The sequence below is a fragment of the Talpa europaea genome (genome assembly GCF_964194135.1).
Source record: "Talpa europaea genome assembly, chromosome: 4".
Classification (NCBI taxonomy): Eukaryota; Metazoa; Chordata; class Mammalia; order Eulipotyphla; family Talpidae; genus Talpa; species Talpa europaea.
In genome coordinates, this window is record NC_140070.1 from 43,854,648 (window position 1) to 43,879,353 (window position 24,706).

A 24,706-nucleotide genomic window follows, 5' to 3' on the forward strand; every position below is an offset into this window, starting at 1 on the left:
AAAGCAATATACAGATTCAATGACATTCCTATCAAAGCTTCAATGACATTCTTCAAAGAAATAGAATAAGCATTACTGAAATTTATACGAAACCACAAAGGCCTCAAATAGGCAAGGCAATCCTGACAAAAAAGGAAAAAATGGAGATATCATGTTCCTATATTTCAAACTATACTAGAAAGCTATGGTAATAAAAATAGTATGACATTGGAATTAAAACAGATGCACACACCAATGGAGTAGAATTGAGAGAAAGTGGGTATCCTGGTCTGGTATATGTACTTCCAGTCCTCATGCCTTACCGTGCTGCCTCTCTTGGCCAATAACTATGGTGTGCGAAAGTTTCTAAATGCCATATTAACATTTAAGAGGTTCTGATGTAATTATTTTTTAGAATTTTAATTATTCATTTCACTATGGTAATATTGGTTTACAACTCTGTAGGTGATTAAATGGTATAGAATCACACCTCTTCAGAAGCATGTAACCCCACCATACCCATCACAAAGGAACAGAAAGTCTTCTACCATAGTCCATTCTCTACCCTCTTCACTTTTATAGCCCTTCCCCCAGGAGGCGCCAATCATAAATTTTATTTTTATGGAAGGATTCTGCACTGCTGGGGTTGGGATATGATCATATTGCTGACAGCCATCTTTCATATGCAGACCGTGTCTATAACTTCAATGATGGTGTGGAACAAGGTTTAAGAACATGAGTTCCTGAAGGCAGTGAAGAACAGATCATGTAAGACAGATTTCTGGACATTTCTATGAGGAAGAAATAAAGAGTTACATTTTGTCACTTCATTATTAGTGTGTTACTGAATAAATCCTAATTCATATGAGTTTAGAATTTTTTTTAGCATATGAAGCATACTCCTTTTTATTTTAATATACATTTAATAAAAATATACTAAGTTTGGGCCTCCCCGGTGGCGCAGCGGTTGAGCGCTGGGTTGCGAAACTGCGCGCAGCCTCTGCGGCGCCGGTTCGATCCCCGGCTGCTCCCCGGCCACCAGAGGAGGGTCCCACATGGCGTGCAGACCTCTCCTGCCGCCCACTGCTCCCCTCAGCAGTGTACTTCGGTCCTTCTGCCTGCTCTGCTCCCCGCTCTGGCTCTGGTGAATTCTCTCACCCTCCCGCGCTTCTGACTGTACCCAGTGCATGTATAAACAAAACAAAACAAAAAAAACAAACAAACCAGCAAACAAATAAATAAAGCATGCCTCTATAAAAATAAATAAATAAATAAATAAATAAAATTAAAAAAATATATACTAAGTTCATATTACAACGTACCTCTATTTTTTCTCACAATATTTATATATTAATAGTTAATTTCCCAAATGGTCAATGAAGACACATAAATAATATTTTCTTAAATAGTTTACACTATTAGAGTTCACAAAAAGAGTGAATAAACATCAACTTCATGCTTAAAAGGTCAAGAAAGTGATTTTTTTAGAGTTCTAATGTCTCTTGTGCATAGTTAATTAATGCAAACATAAAATTATTTGACTGGAAATAAAAGTATAGGATTTGCAAATAAAATTGACAATAGAGAATACTACACATAGTAGTATTCATGCAAAAAACATCAATAAGCACAGTAGTTTTTAATACGTGGTTTATGATAACAGAAAAGAAAGTGTAAGGAAACACCAATACTGTTATCTGATAAGAACAGATACTACACTTGATCTTAGCCAAAAAGCTGAGAAGCGATACCAATACTGTTATCATGATCAAAATCTTCACATCCATTCTTTAAAAAATGACATTCCAGGGTCTCCCAGGTGGTGCAGGCGGTAAAGCCTCAGCTCTGTGAAGCTATCTGCAGCCACTGGAGCACGAGTTCCATTCCCGGCCAGGGAGCTACCCACATGCCATAGAACATCTCTCCTGTCTCACCTGCTGCTCCCCTCTGCAGTGTATTTCAGTCAGTCCACCTGTTCTGGTCCTCACTCCATCTCTGGTGAATCCCCTTTTTCCTCCCCCTCCCCCTGCACATCTGGCCTACTCCCCTGCTCTTGTATGAATAAATAAATAAAAATAAATCCTTTAAAAAATGACATTCCACAAAAAAGTACACATCCTTCTCTATTTCTAAAATTTTCCATTAGGTATTTTCATTCATTGTACAAGTGTCATCCACCACTTAATCAACTTTTGAAATGTTTAAATTTATGTGTTTCATAGCATGGTTTAATAAACACATGAATTGGCCCTTTGTCATCTTATATGACAGTTAAACTGATAATTTTGTTTTTGAAAATAATGCATTACTATATAAATTTGTTCATTTTGTTAAATGCTCCATAATTTCAGGATGTTATTGTTCTTTCAGAAGAAATGAAATGTTTTTTAACATCCTACAATATGTCTTGATTAAAATGCATATTTTGAAAACTTTATAATTGATTACTGTTTTCTTTTCATGGATCATCCAGTGACATTTTATAGCAGCAGTTTCTCCTGATGCATGGCCACTGGGTATAAGGACAGCTTTTCAGAAAGAAAACAATCTTTGTGCTACAGCAACTTATGATCAAGCTTGAGGAATACATACAACATAATGATGTTCTTCCTTATTGCTAATATTTTTATTATTCTGTGAGTATGATATGGACATATTACATGTTGGGGCAAAACAAGATGAGGCTTCATACTCAGAGGATCCTTTACCGACAACTGATGGTTATTGGAAAGTGGAGAGTCAGAATATTTAGGCAAGTTTTAGTTCTGGAACTCACAATATATAGCCTCTGCATTAATTAAACCAATGAATTATGAATTGGTTCATTTAATTTGAAAATGGCAAAAAGACAGAATACCAACCACCTTGAGAGTTCAAGCTAAAATTTGCAGGCATTCTGCAATACTTAGCATGGTGGGTCTTAACGAAATGAATTTAGACAACAAAGTTATATGTAAAACCAAAGTCCATCTTTAAAAAAAAAGGGTCAGTAAATATACTATTGTTATAGTTATTTTTGAGAAATAATGGTTTACATATTTAAAAGTTAAATGTGGGGCCTCCCCAGTGGTACAGCATGTTGAGCACAGTGCTGTGAACCTGTCCACAGCCTCAGCAGCATGGGTTTGATTCCCAGCTGGCCAGGGAGATATGGCATGGCAGACCTCTTCTGTCTCGTCCGCTGCTCCTCTCAGCAGTATTTTTGGTCCACCTGACAGTTCTGCCCCCGCTCTATCTCTGGTGAATCCTCTCACCCTCCCATGCTCTGGCCTGTCTGTACCCCAGTTCTTGTATAAATAAAATAAATCCTTTTTTTTTTAAAGTTAAATGTGAGTTATAAAAACATCAAATGATTAATATAATTCAGTAGTATAACTTCTTTGCTATATTCTTCCATTACTTATCTCTCCTAAAGCACAAAGACCTCATATTCTCTTCCTCCTAGCTTTAGGAACACTGAATTTAAATTTAGTGTCTGTTCCTTTCTTTCATAGATTGAATTGTGCCCCTCCCTCCACCCCAGTTCATCTGTACAAACCCCAGTATCTTAGAATGTGAAATTATATAAAAATATTCTCACCAAACAAGAAATTATTAAGGTAGGATGATGTCATACTAGAATAAAATTGGCTCCTCATCCAATATGATTTTTGTCATTATTAAAAAGCAGTTATTTGGGGCCTCCCTGGTAGCGCAGCGGTTGAGCGCTGGGTTGCGAAGCTGCCCGCGGCCTCTGTGGCGCCGGTTCAATCCCCGGCTGCTCCCCGGCCATCGGAGGAGGGTCCCGCATGGCGCGCAGACCTCCCCTGCCGCCCGCTGCTCCCCTCAGCAGTGTACTTCGGTCCTTCTGCCTGCTCTGCTCCCCGCTCTGGCTCTGGTGAATTCTCTCACCCTCTCGCGCTTCTGACTGTACCCAGTGCTTGTATAAACAAAACAAACAAACAAATAAATAAAACATGCCTCTATTAAAAAAAAAAAAAAAGCAGTTATTTGGACGTAGAAACAGAATCACAGGGAGAACACCATGTAAAGACTATAGTGCATACTACCACAAGCCAACAACACTAAAATTGCTCCTAAACCACTAGGAGAGAGGCAAGGGATAGATTCTCCCTCAAACTCTCAGAAGAGACCAACTCTACCAGTACCTTATTTTTCAGCAGCTTGCTCCAACTGTAAGACAATAATATTCTATTGTTTGATCCACCCACTTTGTGTTATTTTGTCATGACAGCTCTAGCAAACTGATGAACTTGCTCAAACTTATCTCTAAGTTGTAGCAAAACTTACTACTTCAGGTTCTTGTAAAGATTAAATGAGATATTTGTAAGGCATGTATCATGGTGCAAAACATAAATTAATATTCTCCAAGTGAAATTCTCAACTTCTACTTTTCTAATCTTGAACTTAATTGGAAAATGATTTTATAATAATAGAAAATAAGAAATTCACATTAAAATAAGCAATATTATATATTTACTAAAATATCTGCCATTTGAAAATTCTAAATTATTTTGAAATGTTCAAGTAGTACATTAACACAAATTATAATATAAATAACATGAAGGGTCAAGTAAACCAAACCAATAACAAACCGTAGAAATCTGAGGCTACCAGACAGGGAGGGACTGGGATTAACTCAAAGGTGGGAGGGGGGTACAGTGGGGTTATGAGTGCCGTGGTGGTGGGTGTGGTGTGGTAATAATGCACAGGAAGGGTGTGACCTATTCCTCTAAATTGCATAGACTGTTTAAGCCAATGGTACCTCAGTCATAATAGAAAAAACATCATTTAATATTTAAGTTTCAAGACTGAACATTTTCCATTCATTCTGTCCTCTCTTACAATGGTCTAACATACTTTGGCAGATTTTCTCTTGCTTTATTTGAAGTGAAAACTTGATTTGCTTTCAAAATTAAAGTCTATTTCTGTATTTTTTTAAAAGTCAAGACAAATGGGTCATTATGCAGGAAAAGGGCAAAGTATTTATACAGCACTCTACATAAATGGAAATATGATGAAAGAATAAAAGTAAATAAAATGTATCAACAAAGTGCTCTAATTCATAAGAAAATGATCAATATGTAATCTGATAGAAATTAAATAGGAAACTAAAAGCATTTGTTTTAAAGAGTAAACAAATTATGTATGTTATTTAAAAATAAATTGTAAGAATTTAGCTCCAAAAGAGGACAGAAGTGGTCAAATACAATGAATTCCCTCAACATATGTCCTAATAACACTTTCAAAGTGTTTGCAATGCAATGAAAATATGTTGAATTGAATTACATTAATATTTCATAAATGGATATATCCTTTAACATTTATTATGTGCATTATTCATTTGGCATCATTTTGTTTCTCTTGTTCTCCTTTTTCCCCTCCATATAGAAAGAGTATTGTGTATTGAATAAGAAATTAATTTTGGGAATGGGACATACTGACGCTTGAATTCAAGTGCTGCTCTATGACCTTGGCAAGTTACTTGCTACACTTCTAGCAGTTACATAGTTACATATTTCTCTCATCTGAAATAGACATAATAACTCATAAAATGTTTTAATTAAATTATATATTGTTTGACACATAACAATCATCAAACAAATTATTATAACAAAATACAATCTTAATTTAAAGCATTAATTTCGTATTGTCATTCCTTATTTCCTAATTTAAAAAAAAATGACTAATGATTATGAAAACTGTTTTTACATCTGTGGATGTAGGAAATTGCATTGCCCACAATATTAAGTTTTAAGAAATATATTTAAGACAATAATACCAATTTTTAGACTTATTCGTGTACCTCTATTTTTTGGTTAAATCTTTCTTACAGTGATTTTTTGATTCAGCAGTAAGTTTATCTCCAAGGGAAGTAGAAATTCCAGCAATCCACAAATTTGTAATTGTTTAAAGCTCTGATATTAAATTTTAATATTAAATCAGATGTTAAATCTGAAAGCTGAATCACTAGTCCAATTTTTATTAGCATTTATTTAACCTCAAAGACAAACATGCTTACCTCTGTGCATGTTTATTTTAACATTCAACAACTAAGTTCTTAATTTTTCATTACAAGGGTCAATTTTGGCAACACAGCAGTAAATACTAACAGTCTTTTCACTGCTGGTTAAAATTCAAAACTATAATCATAAATAATTCTAATATATTTTACAGCAGTTTTAATAAAAGAACACAATTTTAGTTGGTTGAGATTAAATGTAGTTTGACATTTCATATTTTTAAATAAAAAATATGCTCCTTAGATATCCTAAGAAATTCTGCTGATTCTATGTCATGTTTCTTAAAGTCTAATATATTACCTCATTAATTATCACAGTGAAAATTCAATAATAGATGTTCTATAAAAGTTTTTGACTGGAAGAATTATTTCTTCTTCTGTTCCAGAATGAGTTTGTGTCCTTTGTCACTTTTCCTTACATATTAGAATTCATTGTAATAAGTCATCCAATATAAACCCTCTTCCTTTCTGCTTATTTTTTAAATTGAAGCCAAAGTAATTTCTGTAAGTTTAGATTTAATTGGCTCAATAACTTTTTAATGTTAATCAATATTTCCTCCTCTTACAATACAAACTTAAGCATGAGAAATATGTTTTAGCATTAACTGCTTGCACAGATTCATTTACTGCTACCCCAGTGCATCCTTTTAACTTCCTCCTAGAATGAGAATCTTTTCTTTGCAGTCCAGTGAACTCCTATTTCTCCTCACAGTTGTCATCTCCCCTAAAAGACATTTCAGCACTTCTATTTACCCTAGTGAAAGTGAACACTTTTTAAAAATATTTTAATGGTAAGTTCAGAACAGTTGCAAAGCCATGTTGTACACATAAGTTGGTATAGTGAAAGAACAAATATATAATATGTAAAATTTCACAATTTATTTGTATCATCAAAAATATGCCTAAAGTAAGACTGATAATAGAATATATGTGTGTGTACATATGTATGTATATATCTGTAGGAATACTGCTTCTAAAAAGTGGGACTAATGTTAATCACAGCCTGGAGAATAACTAATCAGAACATTTCTGTTGAAAGTCAGAATAGCAATCCACTTGTGTTATGCCCTACCACTAATATATTCTTCCTAAGAGCCATCTGAAAAGCCATTAAAAATGATTTTTCCTCAAGCTCCTTCCATTAGTAATGAGCTCATAAGGTCAAAGAGCAAAAGCTTTTAAGGGCCATATTCTTTAGCAAGGAAATACATTACTTCATAAGGATATTAGGAATTACCAAGAGGATTAATCAAGCCACTTATTGTACTTTTTCTATTTCAGCAAAAGCAGATTTCAAAATATAATACAGAAAACTAATGACTCAGTAATATTAGTAGTTAATATTGTGTTGGGATAATTTTGAAGGCCTAATTAACATGAATATAATTGCCTGTGTAGTTTTTATATATTTTAAAATTACTCAGTATAGTATTTAATTTGAAAGTATAAAAACACTCCTGAATACTATTGTTTAAACACTAATGTCCAGACCTGCATCTTATAATGACCAATAGGGACTTTACACTGATATAGAAAATAAGCGTCATGTAAAATACCCTTTTCTAAGACTAATTAATACAAAGTAAAAATCAAAATCAACAAGCAACTATAAACCAGAGACACACTACGGGGGTGTGGGGGTGGGAGCAGGAGAGGAAGCATTAGGGTGAAAATAAGGGGGGTGCAATTGTATGGGGAATATAACCAAAATGAAAATGCTACATTGTGCAAAAATGAAAAATGATGTAAGAATTATATAAAAAATATATAAAATTTATATTATCTGCATTTGAAGAGAGTAAGATTTCATATATAAAATTATATAAAATATATAAAAAATAAAATGCCCTTTCTATCTTAAAATAGGAGAAACCAAAAAGAGAGGCCATGATTCATATGATGCTAGCCTGTCCAAATGGAAATGGCTATTTTCCTTAGAAAACCTGTGGCAGAAATTCAGACACTGTCAAAATGGCAGTGGATATTTAACACAGAACTGAAAAATAAATGCCCCACATCTATTCAAATATCGATTCATGCTGAGAATAAACCATATATTCCCATAAACACACTGACATTTTTCTTAATAAAAATCCTCCATTAAAATAGCAACGCAGGCCCACCCCCCGGTGGCGCAGCGGTTGAGCTCTGGGTTGCGAAGCTGCCTGCAGCGTCTGCAGCGCAGGTTTGATCCCCAGTAGCTCCCCAGCCACCGGAGGAGGGTCCTACATGGCACGCAGACCTCTCCTGTTGCCCGCTGCTCCCCTCAGCAGTGTACTTAGGTCCTTCTGCCTGCTCTGCTCCCCACTCTGGCTCTGGTGAATTCTCTCACCCTCCCGCCCTTCTGACTGCACCCAGTGCTTGTATAAATAAATAAATAAATAAATAAATAAATAAATAAATAAATAAATAAATAGATAGATAGATAGATAGATAGATAGATAGATAGATAGATAAATAGATAAATAAATAAATAAATAAATAGATAAATCTTAAAAAAAGAAAATAGCAATACAACTTTAATCATGTCTTATATTTATTATTTATCTTTGAGGTAAGATATGATTTAAATCAAGATGTTAAGAAATAGGAAATACAGTAAATAGAAAAAGCTATTAAACTTGCTTACATTTGACTCTAATTTTTACTAAAGAATTTCCTGGAGTTCAAAGTCAGTCTACATCTTCCAGTCTGAGAAGCACTCGCACATCTCATCCACAGTTCAGAGAGGCAAAGCACACCTTGTCCCCACTGATTCTAGGGGCTCTTGCAATCTGGCGACCTTTGAATAGAGTTGGCTAAAGAATTTCAGTCAACTAGGACATAGGTCTAACCGAGGATAATGGCTGGGCACATGTGACTAGGAGTCATGGCGATATGTTGTTCATTCTGAAGGTTAGAAGGGTAAGACTGGTATGAAATCTTACTCTCTGCAAATGCAGACAATATAAATTTGAGAAGTATTTGAGTCAAATAAGGAAAGGCAAGTTTATTCCTTTCTTATTCTACCACTGCTGAAACTGAATTAAACTTCCAAAACAATAGGAGGAAGTAAGAATCCATGGATACTTCCCAATTCTCTTTCCCCATACAGAATCAAATTGCTTTGGTTGCTGTGGCAACCAGGCAGTCAATTGTTGTGGCTTTAGGTTTATACCAGTACAGCATTACTTCAAATCGGTTAACAATAACACCGACACACATATATATATATGCATACATGCACGCATATACTCTGTACATACACACACATAATACCTTAATAAGATTTGTAATAGTTCCGTCATTCAAGCTGTTTCATATATAGATTATAAATTTTTTTTTAAAGATTTAATTATTTATACAAGAACCAGGGTACAGGCCAAATGTGCAGGAGGGTGAGATGATTCACCAGAGACAGAGTGGAGAACAAAACAGGCAGACTGACTGAAATACACTGCTGAGGGGAGCAGTGGGCAAGACAGGAGAGGTCTGCCGCACCATTAGATTTTATATATATATATATATATATATATATAAAGATTTATTTATTTATTTATACAAGCACTGGGTACAGTCAGAAGCGCAGGAAGGTGAGAGAATCCACCAGAGCCAGAGCGGGGAACAGAACAGGCAGACTGATGAAATACACTGCTGAGGGGAGCAGTGGGAGCAGCAGGAGAGGTCTGTCGTGCCATGTGGGACCCTCACTGGCAGCTGGGGATCGAACTGGTGCTGCAGAGGCTGCGGGTAGCTTTGCAGCCCAGCACTAAACTGCTGCACCACCGGGGAGGCCCAGATTATATATTTTTTAAAAAAATTTATTTTATTTCTGCATACCAGAACTGGGATGTAGGCCAGAGGTATGAGGGGTGAGAGGATTCACCAGAGACAGAGTAGAGAATAGAATAGGCAGACTGACTGAAATACACTGCTGAGGGGGGCAGCGGGCAATAAAGGAGAGTTCTGCTGCACCATGTGGGTCAGCTTCCTGGCTGGGGATGGAATTCATTCTTCAGTGGCTGATAATAGCTTGCTAGCACTGAGACTTTAACCCCTGTGCCATGAGGAAGGTCCCTATAGATTATATTTTTAATGTATTTTAACATTTTTCTTGCTAAGAAAATCAGTTCATGAAGCAGAATATAACAAATAGTTTGAAATAAGTAAAAGCAACTTTCTCAGAAGTAATCCTCTGACTCTAATCATATCCTAAATGTCAATCTCATTTTTAAAGCAATATTAATGGGGGGCCATCCTGGTGGTGCCAGGGGTTAAGTCACAGACTATGAGGCTATCCACAGCCACTACAGCACAAGTTCAATCCCCGTCCAGGGAGGTGTCCCACATGGCACAGCAGACCTCTCCTGTCTCACCACTGCGCCCCTAAGCAGTGTATTTCAGTACATCTGCCTGTTCTGCTCCCCACTCTGTCTCTGGAGAATCCTTTCATCCCCCACAACTCTGGCCTGTACCACATAAATAAATAAATAAATCCTTTTAAAAATAAAATAAAGCAATATTAATGTTTCCAAGTCAGCACTCTTTCATTCTCCTTATCCTTTCTCCCAAGATACAAAGAGAAACAATGAACTGTGTCTTAGCAACATTAAAATATTACTCAGGAATCATTTCATCACAGTCTTCAAAATACAACTCATTAAAAATATTGTCTATTTATCCCAGAATAATATATTTATTATTGCCCTCATAACCTATTCTATGAAGTTCATATGATATAAAAATCAAGTAATTGTAAATTCACTTTCTAGTCAATGGAACAGTGAAAAGATGGAGTTTTTTCCCCATTCTGAGAATAATTAGCACCATGGGGACAAAAGGATAAGACAGTAAGATTTTGTGTACTGGTTGCAAATGTTGGTAATAGAAATAAGCAGGGTATTATAGACAAAGATGATAATGATACACAGAGCTACTTTGAAACAAAAGCTACCATATCTCTCTCCAAGGATGCAGGGTGTAGATCTACTTGCACTGTATTACTATACAATAAATCCATTTATCAATGTTCATTACTACTTACAAAATGAAAGTAAGAATCATCATGGTTTGTTTGTACAATTAACCTGGGGGTATATACAAGAAAAAGAACTGAAAATCTCAGAGCATGTCCTTACGACCCAATTAAATATCTGTCATGGCTAAAGAGTAAAGCTCAAATGTAAATATTTCCTAGATCTTTGTTAATATAGGAAAGTTTTGAAAAAAGTCATATGGGATAAAATCATTTAAAAAATAAAATAATGTGAGAACATAATTTTTATTTCTATATTCATGTTTATATAATAGTATGGAAAAAACATATCATATTTTTGATAGATCAGAGGAAGTTATTTCCTCACACCTATTAATCAGAAGTGAAATTTTTAAAAAAGATCATATTCATTTTCACTGTCTGTAGAGAGAGAGAGAGAGTTCTTTCCTTATTGATTGGGAGATTCTGTTCCAAAGAATATGCCATGAATAGCTACTAATTGTGTCACATATGTACCTGCTTCTTCTAATTTCTTAGTTTAACTCTCAACTAGATTAAAATGCTATTTGTTATTTAAAACTCTTCATAATGAATATTTTTCTTTAAATTGTTATGTTAATTTTTATAAATAGCTTCCCTTCTTATTTCAGTGTTAGTCCAATTTAAGATATCTATTGACATCTAACAACTGATTTTTTTTAGATTTATTTATTTATTTATACAAGCACTGAGTACAGTCAGAAGCGTGGGAGGGTGAGAGAATTCACCAGAACCAGAGTGGGGAACAGAACAGGCAGACGGACAAAATACACTGCTGAAGGGAGCAGAGGGAGTGGCAGGAGAGGTCTGCACGCCATTTGGGACCCTCCCAGGTGGCCAGAGATCAAACAGGTGCTGCAGAGGCTGTGGGCAGCTTCGCAGCCCAGAGCTCATCCACCTGCGCCACCAGGGGAGGCCCTGATCTATTTTTTTAACTTAGCTAATTTCTTGTTCAGATTCAGATTTTACCACATTAAGGAAATAAATAGCACATTTAAGAACACAACATGAATTTCCAATAAAAAGGAGGACTTATATTTTCTTGTAAAGTGTAGAACAAAAATTTTCTTGGACTTAAAACTATTTAGTTTACACTAAATTATAGGACAAAAGGATAGAGAGTTTGGTTTCATTTACTGATATATTCCAAGTACCTGAAAAACATGACCTGGATATAGGAGGTACTCAACAGTTTTTCTTCAGTGAGTCTATTTTGACTTTGGTTTTCTTTTCACAAAACAATAGTTCTGTTCGAGTGACTTAAATGGAATCATTTGTTCTCTTTTTTTCCTGTACATGTCTTCCAAAATAATACATTTGCAGAGAAAATGAGTAGCAAAATACACTAAGGAAAAAGCAGTATAAAATAAGAAAGCCATCCCCTATTAGTATAATAAAACAAAGTCATCTCCACCAGTGACCATTTTGGATTCAGTGGCAGAAATTCTTACTAAAATTACTGCAGGTTGTGTTTTTCCTTTTTAAGATTTATTTATTTTTATACAAGAGCTGGGGTATAGGCCAGAGGCGCAGGAGTGTGAGAGGATTCACCAGAGGCAGAGCAGGGAGCAGAACACGCAGATGACAGAAATACACTGCTGAGGGGAGCAGTGGGTGTGACAGGAGAGGTCTGCTGCACTCTGTGGGATTCTCACGGGTCGGGCGGGAATGAACCCGTATCGCAGAGGCTGTGGGACAGCTTCACAACACATGGCTCAAACCGCTGCGCCACCAGGGAGGCCCAGGTTGTCTTATTTTTTAACTTTACTTTGCCAGTCTAACATACTATTATCTTCATTTGAATTCATAAATGGCATTGTGGTAAATGCAAATAGCTCAGAAAGGTAACAAATAACTAACACATTCATTTATTTGGATTAATTAGCATCCAAAATTCATTTGCAATTACTTGATGAAGTAGATAAAATATTTTCTTCCTAAAGAATTATAGGTGATAACCAGAACATCCTGGTGAGGGAAACAGACTTGTAAAGAAAATACAAATCAATATGAACACAGTTGGAGCTTGAAATTAGGGAAAATTTTACAGTAAATGAAAAAAACGGAGCAAGGTAAGAGATGATATCGTCAGCATTTTGTGTAAAAACTTCCCTATCGGGCCTCCCCTGGTGGCGCAGCGGTTAAGTGGTGGGCTGTGAGGCTGCCAGCAGCCTCTGCAGCGCAGGTTCATTCCCCGGCCACCGGTGAGGGTGCCACAAAACAAAAAAACAACAACAAAAAAACCTTCCCTATCCCCATCAGTACCCCAAAATAATGGGACGGTTATCATTGTGCTTTTTTTCTGGACGATAACAGGCAATCTGCTTTCAGCGGAATATCAGGAGTCACAAAGCCTTCTCAGAACCAAGACACCTAAAATCTGGAAGAAGTTGCTGGTGCCTTAACCTCATTGCTATTTTTTTAAATGTATATTTTTAAGACAAGAACTTGAGCAATATATTTATGCAAGTTCATAACACAAACACATGATGATAGATCAGTAACTTCCTGAATCATGTAACTGATTAGTGCAGTAGTGCCTCTGCACTTGCAATTCTTTATCTATAATAATTTTCCATTATATCACATGATTTCCAATGCTTCTAGAAAAAAATGCTTGATAACTGTCCCAGAAAATTACAGTGCTACTTTGTGAACATCAGAATTTAGAGAACAAATGTCAGTATTGAAACAGTAGTCAAAAATATTCTATTTTACAATACAAATATTAGATGGGACATATATAAAGCAATCAAAGGACAGTGAATACATTCAAATTTGAGTAAAATAGATTTAGTGGCTAAGAAAATTGGAGAGAATGGATCTTTACAAACATAAATCACAGGCAATGAGCAGATGGGAAGAAGAAGAGGGCAGATAGATGAAAATATTATCAAAACTGAGATGCTTAATCGATGGCAAGAAGAGAATTGTGTGATGACTCTGTCTTCAACATTTTTCCCTATAAGGACTGTTGATAGATAAGTTACATTTAACAGAACTTTACTAGTAAGTGTTGGTGATAGACTCATTCCAAGATAATGAAACATTAAGGCAAGGAAATATTGAAGGATATATTAGAAATGTCTTGCATAATATAATATACTTTTATTTGCATCTATTTTGAACATGTCACATCCTGACATTGAGGACTGACTATCATGATCCACAGAAACCTCCTAACAGCTAAATCTATGGAATACATTAAGAAGTAATTGTTAAGCAAGCAATGGATATGCAGGTTACAAAGGCAAAAAGAGAAAGAAATGATTGTGAATGATGAAATACAAGTACTTACATAACCCTTAAAATTTGAAGAGCTTTTCCACATGGAAAGAAACTATTCATAAAATAAAAGACACCCTGCCCAATGGGAGAGATATTTGCATATCATACACCCAACAAAGAGCAAATACCTAAGATAGACAGAGAACACATTCAACTCATCAAGAAAATAAAAAGCACAAAGAAAAAGTAGACAGAGAGCTCGATAGACACATCTCCAAAGAAGACATACAGAAGAACAGACACATGAAAAAAATGCTCATCAGCCATTTATTGAGGAAAATGCATATCAAAAGCACAATGAGATATTACTTCAAACCATTGAGAATGGCACATATCAGGAAGACCAAAAACACACTGAGTTGTAAAGATGTAGAGAATAGGAACCTCATATACTGTTAGTGGGAATAGAGACAGGCCAGTTCACTACAGGCAACAGTGTGTAGGTGTGAACCAGAGACACACTACGGGGGGAGGAGGGAGGAGAAGAGGGATTAGGGTCATGATGAGGGGGATGGGAATTGTATGGGGAATATAACCAAAATGAGAAAGCATACATAGTGCAAAAATGAAAAATGATGTAAGAATTATATAAAATAAAATAATGTAATTAAAAAAAATACATCTACCATATGACCCAGAAATCCCACTCTTAGGTATCTACCCAAAGATTGCAAAAGCACTAATTTGAATGGATATATGCACTCCTATTTTCTTGAAGTACTATTTACAATAGCCAAGTTATGAAAAAAAACTACCTGCACAATGCTATATGGGTGGATTAAGGAGCTATGATATACATATACAATGGACTACTCAGCTATAAAAAGAAGGTGAACATTGTTCATGTGCAACAACATGGATGGAAGTAGAGGGGATTATGAAGCCATACAAAATCATCACTGATTAGGAATACATGTGGTCTATTTTGAGTAAATAGACACTAATAAAATCTCGATAGCTCACCCAAGCTTTGCCAAATAATGTCAACTTAAAATCATTATAGCACCCTTGTAGTTGATCTTTCCAAGTATCCTTACTATATCTTATATTCTCTAAACACGCACACACCCATATATTTAATTTTCTATAATTTCAATCTATGAACTTCTATATATTAGGTTCACAAATAAAATTGCTGATTAACTGATAAACTAATTGAAATTTCAGGTAAAATTAGACACTGAGAACAAATTTCATTTTCTCTGCATTAAGGAAACATTGTCTTAATCTATTAAACTAAATTGAGATGTTGCATAAGTACTTCATGTAATTATTTTGCTTTCTCCAAACTGTTATCTTGGTACATATAATTTATTCTACAAAAATTAAACTAGAAATTTTAAATTTTAGAATCCTGAAGAAATCAAAATTATATACCATACATAGTTTACTACTGTCATAAATATTGCCTAAATGTTTAGAATCTTTAAATTCTTAGAAAAGATGAGTATAAATATAAGATAATTATATTACTTATTAAAACTTTATTCAATCATGTATTCACCCATTTCAAACATATATAGCAAGAAAAGGGGAACTACAAACCAGCAAGAAAGATAAAGTCCATTTTCTGAGGGTTATTTCATTTGGAATGAGAATAGTATTTGGTGAATGAAAAAGAATATTTATTCTTCTTTAGAGCTATATTTCAGTTGTCTCTGTGTTCAAATTTTAGAAATCAAGTCCATGGGATTAAAGCTTCCTCTAAACATATTTGTTAGTCAGTCTAAGTAGGTTGTTGGAATGAGAAATTAAAGATAGGAAAAGCCTATTTTATGTCATGTGTAAACATTTTTGGACTGTTTTCACAGTGGTATGACTAATGATGAATCCACACAGATCTTTGAACTAATACCAAAGAAACAGTAAGAGTATAACTCTTCAACATTTGCCTCTTTTTAAAGATTTATTTATTTATGCATACAAGAGCTGGGGTACAGGCCAGAGGTGTGGGGGGGTGAGAGAATACACTAGAGACAGAGTGGGGAACAGAACAGGCAGTTTGACCGAAGTACACTGCTGAGGGGAGCAGCGGTGAGTCAGGAGAGGTCTGCTACCCCAGTATGTTTAGTGAGTTCTGTTAGTTCTTATCTAGGAATGCACATAATTTAGTTTGTCAAACTTATGTCTGTAGAGTTACATAGTATTTTTTTTTTATTCTCACTGTCTATATTGATATATTGCCATCTTTCTGATGTTGGCATTTGAGTTTTCTCTTTTAACATTGTCAGTCTTTCTAGAGATGTGAATTTTATTGATCTTTTCATTCTTTATTTGGTTTTTGTATTGCTTTCCATTTTTAACTTCTTTTACTTTTACCTTGTTGCTGTAATTTCCTTCCAAATACTTGAGTAACTTTATTTTTGCTCTTCAATTTCTTTACAAGGTGTTTACATTATTTAAATAAGACTTTACTTTTTCTGTTGGCTATACTTAGTTTATAAATTTTGCTCAAAGCACTGCTCTAGCCATGCCTCACAATACCAGTTTTTTCAATTCCTATTTGCATTTAGGAGAAACTTTTTTATTTGATTCATGGATTACTACTCAGTGTGTTGCTTATTTCTCAAGTGGTTGGAGACTTTTCTGTTGTGCCTCTGCTATTAATTACTAATTTGATTTCACTGTATGCTCTTTATGTTTTCATATTTTATACATCTGTCGGGGCTTGTTTTATGTCTTTGGATATGGTCTATGTGATCATACATAGATCACAGACACTTGAAAGAATGTGTACTATGTTATTGTTTCACAGACTTCCATTATCCCATTATCCTATTGCCAAAATTTCTGAATATTCTACATCCTTGGTTATTTTTCTTTTTATTTGTTCGATCAGTTATTAAGAAAAAGATGTTGAAGCTACAAACTGGCATTGTGAATATATTTCTTTCTTATTCAGTTCTATCAGCTTTTATTACACATATTTGCATCACATATTTCTCAAATGCTATGTACATATTAAAGATTGCTATGTCCTCTGCAATACTGACACTTTCAAAAGCATACAGTGCTCACCTTCTTGCATAATTTCCTTTCCTCTAAAGCTTACTATAGCTGATATTAATACAGTGATTCCTACTTTCTTTAGATTTGTTTGAATGATATACCACTATCAATCCTTTAACCAAAACTTTCTGAACTGAGTTTCAGGCAGAAAGCATAAAGTTGGGTCATATGTTCTAATTCACTCTACCAATCTATGTTTTTAATGGATTATTGAGAACATTTTCATTCAGTATAGTTATTGGTATAGGTCTTAAATTTGACATTTTGTTATTTATTTCCTATTTGTTTTCTTTCTCCTACCATAAGCTATGTGAGCATTTTAAGATAACCAACATTATGTTCTGTCTGATTAACTACAATGTGTCTTGATTTTATCTTTTTGTATAGTTTTACCTGGGGAGGGGGGAGAGAGACAGAGAGAGAGAGAGAGAGAGAGAGAGAGAGAGAGAGAGAGAGAGAGAGAGAGAGAAACACAGAAGTCTCCTGTGTATCTATATTTTGGTTACCTGTTTCCCTTTCTGATTTTCCAATTGTGGTTGTTTCCTTTCTATTTGTAGAACTTTGTTTAGACATTGATTTTTAATGCAAATCTTTCTAATGATAAGTTCTCACTTTTCCTTTACCTAAAAATGCTTTACTTTTTGCTTCATTCCCAGAGGATATTTTTACTGTGTATAGGATTCTAGGTTAACAAATCTTTTCTTTCAACACCTAAACGTCTGTGCGACTTTTTTCTGACCGCCATGGTTTCTAATAAGACATTTATTGTCTTTCAAATTGATTTTATCTTTTAGGTAAGCATGGATTTTGTCTTACTGCTTTTGAGATTTTTTTTTCTGTATTCCTAGTTTGTGCAAGTTCGACTGGGTTTTGATGTAGACACTGGGTTTCTCCTGTATGAGCTGTACTTCATTCTCTGAACTATAGTGTGGGGTCTTTTGACAAATTTACAAATTTCTTAGGTATTATGTCTTCAAGTTGTTTTCAGTCCCACATTCTTTAAGCTCTCATTTTGGGATTCTAATAACAAAAACATCAGACTTTTGATATAGCCCCACAGGTCCCTCAACTCTGTTTAATTTTTGTTCAGTCTGGTTCTTGTCTGTGGCTCATAGTTAGGTTGTTTTTTTTTTATCGCTGCATCCTTGAGCTCACTGAATATTTCCTTTGCCTCATCTATTCTTCCCTTGAGAGAATCCACTGAATTTTTAATTTATTATACTTTTCAATTCTAAAATATTAATTAGGTTCTTCTTCATATTTTCTATTTATTTGCTGGGACTTTCTATGCTATATACTCAAAGATGTGTATTTAAACATTTTTAATGGATGCTTTGGAATTTTTTGTGGAAAATCTGAACATCATCGCTGACATTAAGAAGAGGATGAATATTTTCTCTGTTCCTACATCTCTCTCCTCTCCTTCTGGTATTCCTATAACTCTTATATTTCCTTTCCTCATGGAGTCAGATAGTTCCCGAAGTCTTTCTTCGTTCTTTTTCCTTCGTACTTCTCTTTCCTTCTCTGTTTTGGTTCTTTTTATTTCTGTGTCTTCAAGATTACTTATTCGTTCTTCCATTTCATCTATTCTGCTTTCATTGCTTTTCCCAGAATTCTTTAGTTCTTCCATTAATTCTTTGATCTCCTGCATTTCTTTTACTTCCCTCTTTAGGGACTCAATTTCTTTCTTCTGACCATTGTTTTCCCTCTCTAGGGACTCAATTGCATTCTTCTGATCGTTGATTATTTTTCCCTTATCATTGTTTTCCTTTATGACTTCTGTCAGTTTTTTAATCACGGCAATTTTAAATTCTCTTTCTGGAAGGCTCAAGGATGTCCACTCTCACCATTGCTTTTCAATATAATACTGGAAGTCCTAGCCAGGGCAATAAGACAAGAGAAAGACATCCAAGGAATCCAAATAGGAAAAGAAGAAGTCAAACTATCACTATTTGCAGACGATATGATATTATACATAGAGAACCCCAAAAACTCCACAGAAAAGCTAATTCAACTCATCAATCAGTTCAGTAAAGTGGCAGGATACAAAATCAACACGCAAAAGTCAGTAGCCTTCCTATACACAAACAATAAATCTGAAGAAGAAGAAATCAAAAAGACCATCCCTTTTGTTATTGAAACAAAAAAAATCAAATATTTGGGAATAAATCTAACCAAAGAGGTAAAGGACCTATACAAAGAAAACTATAAAACACTGTTAAAAGAAATAGAAGAAGACACAAAGAAATGGAGAGACATCCCCTGCTCATGGATTGGAAGAATAAACATTATTAAAATGGCCATCCTTCCAAAAGCAATATACAGATTCAATGCTATTCCAATCAAAATTTCAATGTCATTCTTCAAAGAAATAGAACAATTATTGATGAAATTCATATGGAATCACAAAAAACCCCGAATAGCCAAAGCTCTCCTGAAAAAAAAAGAAGGGAATGGAGGCATCAGACTCCCAGACTTCAAACTATACTACAAAGCCATAATCATCAAAACCGCATGGTATTGGAACAAGAACAGACATACAGACCAATGGAATCGAATAGAAAATCCAGAAATAAACCCACAGGTTTATGGTCAACTAATCTTTGACAAAGGAGCAAAGACTATGCATTGGAGCAAAGAAAGTTTGTTCAATAAATGGTGCTGGGAAAACTGGGTTGCTACATGCAAAAGAATGAAGCTTGACCACCACCTCACACCATACACAAAAATCAACTCAAAATGGATTAAAGAACTAGACATAAGACCTGAAACCATAAAATATATAGAAGGAAATATAGGTGAAACACTACGTGATTTGCACATCAAAGACATCTTTACAGACACATCACCCAAAGCAGTGATAGTGAAGGCAAAGATAAACAGCTGGGACTATATCAAATTAAAGAGCTTTTGCACAGCAAAAGAGACAATAACAAAAACAAAGAGAAACCCCACCAACTGGGAGAACATTTTTGCACCCAACACTAATGATAAAGGACTGATCACAAAAATCTGCAAAGAGCTGATGAGTCTCAACAACAACAAAGAAAATAATCCAGTCAAAAAATGGGCAGAAGAGCTTAAAAGAAACTTCTCTGAAGAGGAAATGCAAATGGCCAACAGGCATATGAAAAAATGTTCAACATCACTTGTCATCAGGGAAATGCAAATCAAAACTACCATGAGATACCATCTTACACCAGTGAGAATGGCACATATTAAAAAAACTAGCAACAACAAATGTTGGCGAGGGTGTGGAGAAAAAGGAACTCTTCTGCACTGTTGGTGGGAGTGCAAACTGGTCCAACCACTGTGGAAAGCTGTGTGGAGATTTCTGGACCTACTAAACATAGAGCTTCCATATGACCCAGCAATTCCACTCCTAGGTATTTACCCAAAGGACACAGAAACATCAATTCCAAAGAACACCTGCACCCCTATGTTTATAGCAGCACTGTTTACAATAGCTAAGCTTTGGAAACAACCCAAATGCCCAAAAATAGATGACTGGATCAAGAAGATGTGGTACATATATACCATGGAATATTACTCAGCATTCAAAAAAGATAAACACATGCAATTTGCTGCAACATGGATGGCGCTGGAAGGGATCATGCTCAGCGAAATAAGCCAAAAAGAAAAAGAAAAATACCGGATGGTCTCACTCATAGCAGGAATCTAGAAAACTTAAATAAGGGACCAGGAAAATGAATAACTATAAGAAAGTGAAAATCAAAATCAACAAAAAACTATGAACCAGAGACACTTTTAGGGGGGCGGGGGCGGGAGGGGAGGGATTGGGGTCAGAATGGGGGGCTGCAATTGTATGGGGAATATAACAATAAAATTTATAAAAAAAAAAAAAAAAAAAAAGAAGAGGATGAGACTTCTCTTTATCTCCTGGGGATGAAAGTCCAGCTCCCTGTTAGTCTTTCTCTGATATCATTAAATTCTGGGGTTGAATTATCTCATTACATTCTAGCAAGTGCAGAAATGTACACTCCCACTTGGCTTTCACTGGCATAGGTGATGACAACAGTTTTTTTTTTTTTTTTTTCCTATGGTGTCTAACTGGAACAGATTGGCATTGTCTAAATATTTCCTGCCTCCCTACATTACCTTTTGCTTAGACTTTTGTCTGGAGCAAGACCCATTGTTGGGCCTCTATTTTTTATTGGCCCACAGCCAAATCAAGTCTACAACATATAAGGAACAGAGAAAATTCTCTTCCTTGAAATAGAAATTCTGCATATTAATCTTTACATTCTGCTGACATCTTTGGAAACGATGATTTAAATTTAAGTTATATTGACTGGAACCTAAAGTATTACTACAAAAAGAGATGCTTTATTAAAAAAAAAATAAGTGGCATGATTGCAATTGGACTGATTTCCCCATATCTCAAAGGACAACTGGATTGTTTGACCATAAAGATGTTAAAGTTTGAATTATATCAGCATTTTGAAAGGATTTATTTATTACTCAGTTTTTGTTTTGTTAGGGGAAATAATATTTTATTTCATGACACCAAACTATTTATTGCAACAACACTAAATTAATTTATTAAAGGAAGCAAAATAAACCTTCATATATGCTATATTAACAAGGCCGATCAGACTCAATTGGTGCTGAAAAAATTCAGAAACATACTGCCACTTTAACATCAACCTCTCTCCTTCCAATTTTTGCTTGTCCTGTTTTGTTCATATGTTATTGATCAATTCCAGTCTCTCTGCTTATCTAAATCCCATCTATACTTCAAGACAGTTTAAATTTTTAAGCAGACAGACTTTGGATTCAGACAAATATTACTTCAAGTTTTTTCTCTGCATCTTTATCTGTAAGTGATCTCAAGAAAATTAAATTACTAGAATTTGTTTCCCCATGTTATAGATTTTAATACATTTTTCAGGTAGAGAAAAAAAGGCAGATAAAACAACTGGCTTAATTCCTTGCACTTAGAAGACACTTGATAAAACTTCATCTCCTTCCTGTGTTACCTGTATATAGATGATTGCATATAAAATGTCTACACACAAGATACACCTGTACATGCTTTAAAGAAGAGAACACAAGTCAATGAAGGTGGCATTCTCTAGAAGAAGGAGAATACTGTAATCTGACAATCAGCAGGAAAAGTGAAACCTACAATCTCAATGAATTGAATTCTGCCAAAAACCTAAATGAGCAAGAAAATAAATTCACCCCTACATTATATAGAAATGACTGCAGTCCTGCCAAAAACTTGACTTTTCTATTGAGATTAAGACCTACGGAAGTATAATATAATTTGTGTTGTTTTAAATGCCTACATTTATAGAAATTTTTTACAGCAAGAGAAAACTAATATAATTCCCTTATTAAGAATTATGGAACAGAAAGAATTACACCTACCTCACCATATCATTTGGGAATTAGATTGAATTAAGATCCTAAGACTTGTCATCTATTCATTGTCCAAAAGACATGTTTCTTTTTCTTTTTATGTTTATTATGTTCCTTCCACTCTGAATTCCCTTACCTGTATATTGTTTGTAGATATCATATGCAACTAATCATGGACAGAGGTATATTATGTGTAGATATTTTATATACAATCAGCTATATACAAGATCTTTTATATTAATATGTATTATAATTTAAGCTCCATTACTTTTATTTTTACTTTTTTAAATGAAGTACCATTTCCTTAAATCCTTCTTCTTGATGTCTTTTTTTATTTTTTTTTAAGATTTATTTTTATTTATTTATACAAGCACTGGGTACAGTCAGAAGCACGGGAGGGTGAGAGAATTCATCAGAGCCAGAGCAGGGAGCAGAACAGGCAGAAGGACGGAAGTACACTGCTGAGGGGAGCAGCAGGCGGCAGGAGAGGTCTGCGTGCCATGTGGGACCCTCCTCCGGTGGCCAGGGAGCAGCTGGGGATCCAACCGGTGCTGCAGAGGCCTCGGGCAGCTTCACAGCCCAACGGTCAACCTCTGCGCCACCGGGGAGGCCCTTCTTCTTGATGTCTTAATAGCATCTTGAAATGGTTTTTCCACTTAGCAACCAGTAAAAATGATTTGGCTAAAGTGTATACTAAACAAATATTCATTGATTTAATTTTATTTCTTCCTTTAATGTGGTGGCCTGCTATCAGAACCTGGGCTCCTTCTGTCCCCATTCATAGCTCTAACAAAAAAACAGCTTGTGATAAGAGGGGCATAATAGAAAATAAGCTCATGGAACTAAGTGCCTAAGTGCTGAGTCCCAAAACACATTCTTCCTATTCTGTTGTGTCAGAGTAAGAAAGTCTTAATGTAATCAAAGTCCAGTCCTATTATGCTGATGTTCTTCCAAGAGCTAAATCCAATATTTTCATAATTAAATATAAAATGGAGAATAAGGGCCAAATGGTTTCAAGTTATTTTAATAAATTCTGCAAATCTAAATTCATTGTATTTTATAGCATGGAAACAATAATCTATCAAAAACTACTTGAGCCCAACATTAGGCTTTAAACCACAGTATAGGACACAGAAAGGCTGACTCAGTGAATGAGGATGCAATGACACAATGTTTAACTTGCCTCACTGAGTCAGTCACAAACACTATGCCATGCAGGTGGGTCAGAATCTCTACCTATCATTAGACTGCTTGATGATAGAGGTCATATGTTACTTCTCAGTTTTCCTGGTGCTTAGAAGATAGCCTGAAAATGAAAGAAATTCTAATATTTATTTAATGAAATTGCATAGCTCTGAATGCTGTTTAGCTGGACATTTAGGAGTACAAATAAAAATATGTGGATTCAAAGAGTGAAACAAGATTTGAATAGAAAAACAAACCTAGCATTCGTTTTATTATAATCCATTCAAAGAAGACAAATCATCAACTCAGACGTTTCTTATAAATCAGGGGTAAGATCAAATGGTGGTATTAAAATTTTAAACAACACATTCCATTTTTTCATGTGCTTCACTGATGTATGGTTTACTTTCAGTCTCATTTAAATTTAATAATTCTAAAATTCTTTATATTAGCTCCTGAATCACATGCATTATAAATTTGGATTATATGAACATAAGCTAATATAAAGGATATGCTCTGAGAAACATGTTTCAAGAAAAATAAATGGTACCTGCTGCTAAATATTTTTTGTTATTCCAAATGTAGTATCTCTTTTGACTTAAATGGAATCTACCTTGTCTCTAACTGCCATGTTGATACTAGTGGGTGAGCTACTGAGAGCAGTCTGACTCACCAACTACCTAGCAATTCCCTCTTCTCTCCTTATCAGTGATTAGTGGAGAAACAGGAGATCTTCTTTGATTACTACAAAGACCACGCAGTGTAGCCTCCTATCTGAAAATTCTTAACAACCAATCCAAAAGTTTCAAAATAAATGACCTAAA

General features: G+C 34.9%; 1 protein-coding gene across 3 annotated transcripts in view; it reads right to left on the reverse strand.

Annotated features, from left to right (window-relative positions):
* SGCZ (sarcoglycan zeta) overlaps window positions 1-24,706 on the reverse strand; it is a gene marked incomplete at both ends in the record, with an annotated part of 897,398 nt that overhangs the window by 380,827 nt on the left and 491,865 nt on the right. The gene's annotated exons all lie outside the window — the stretch shown is intronic.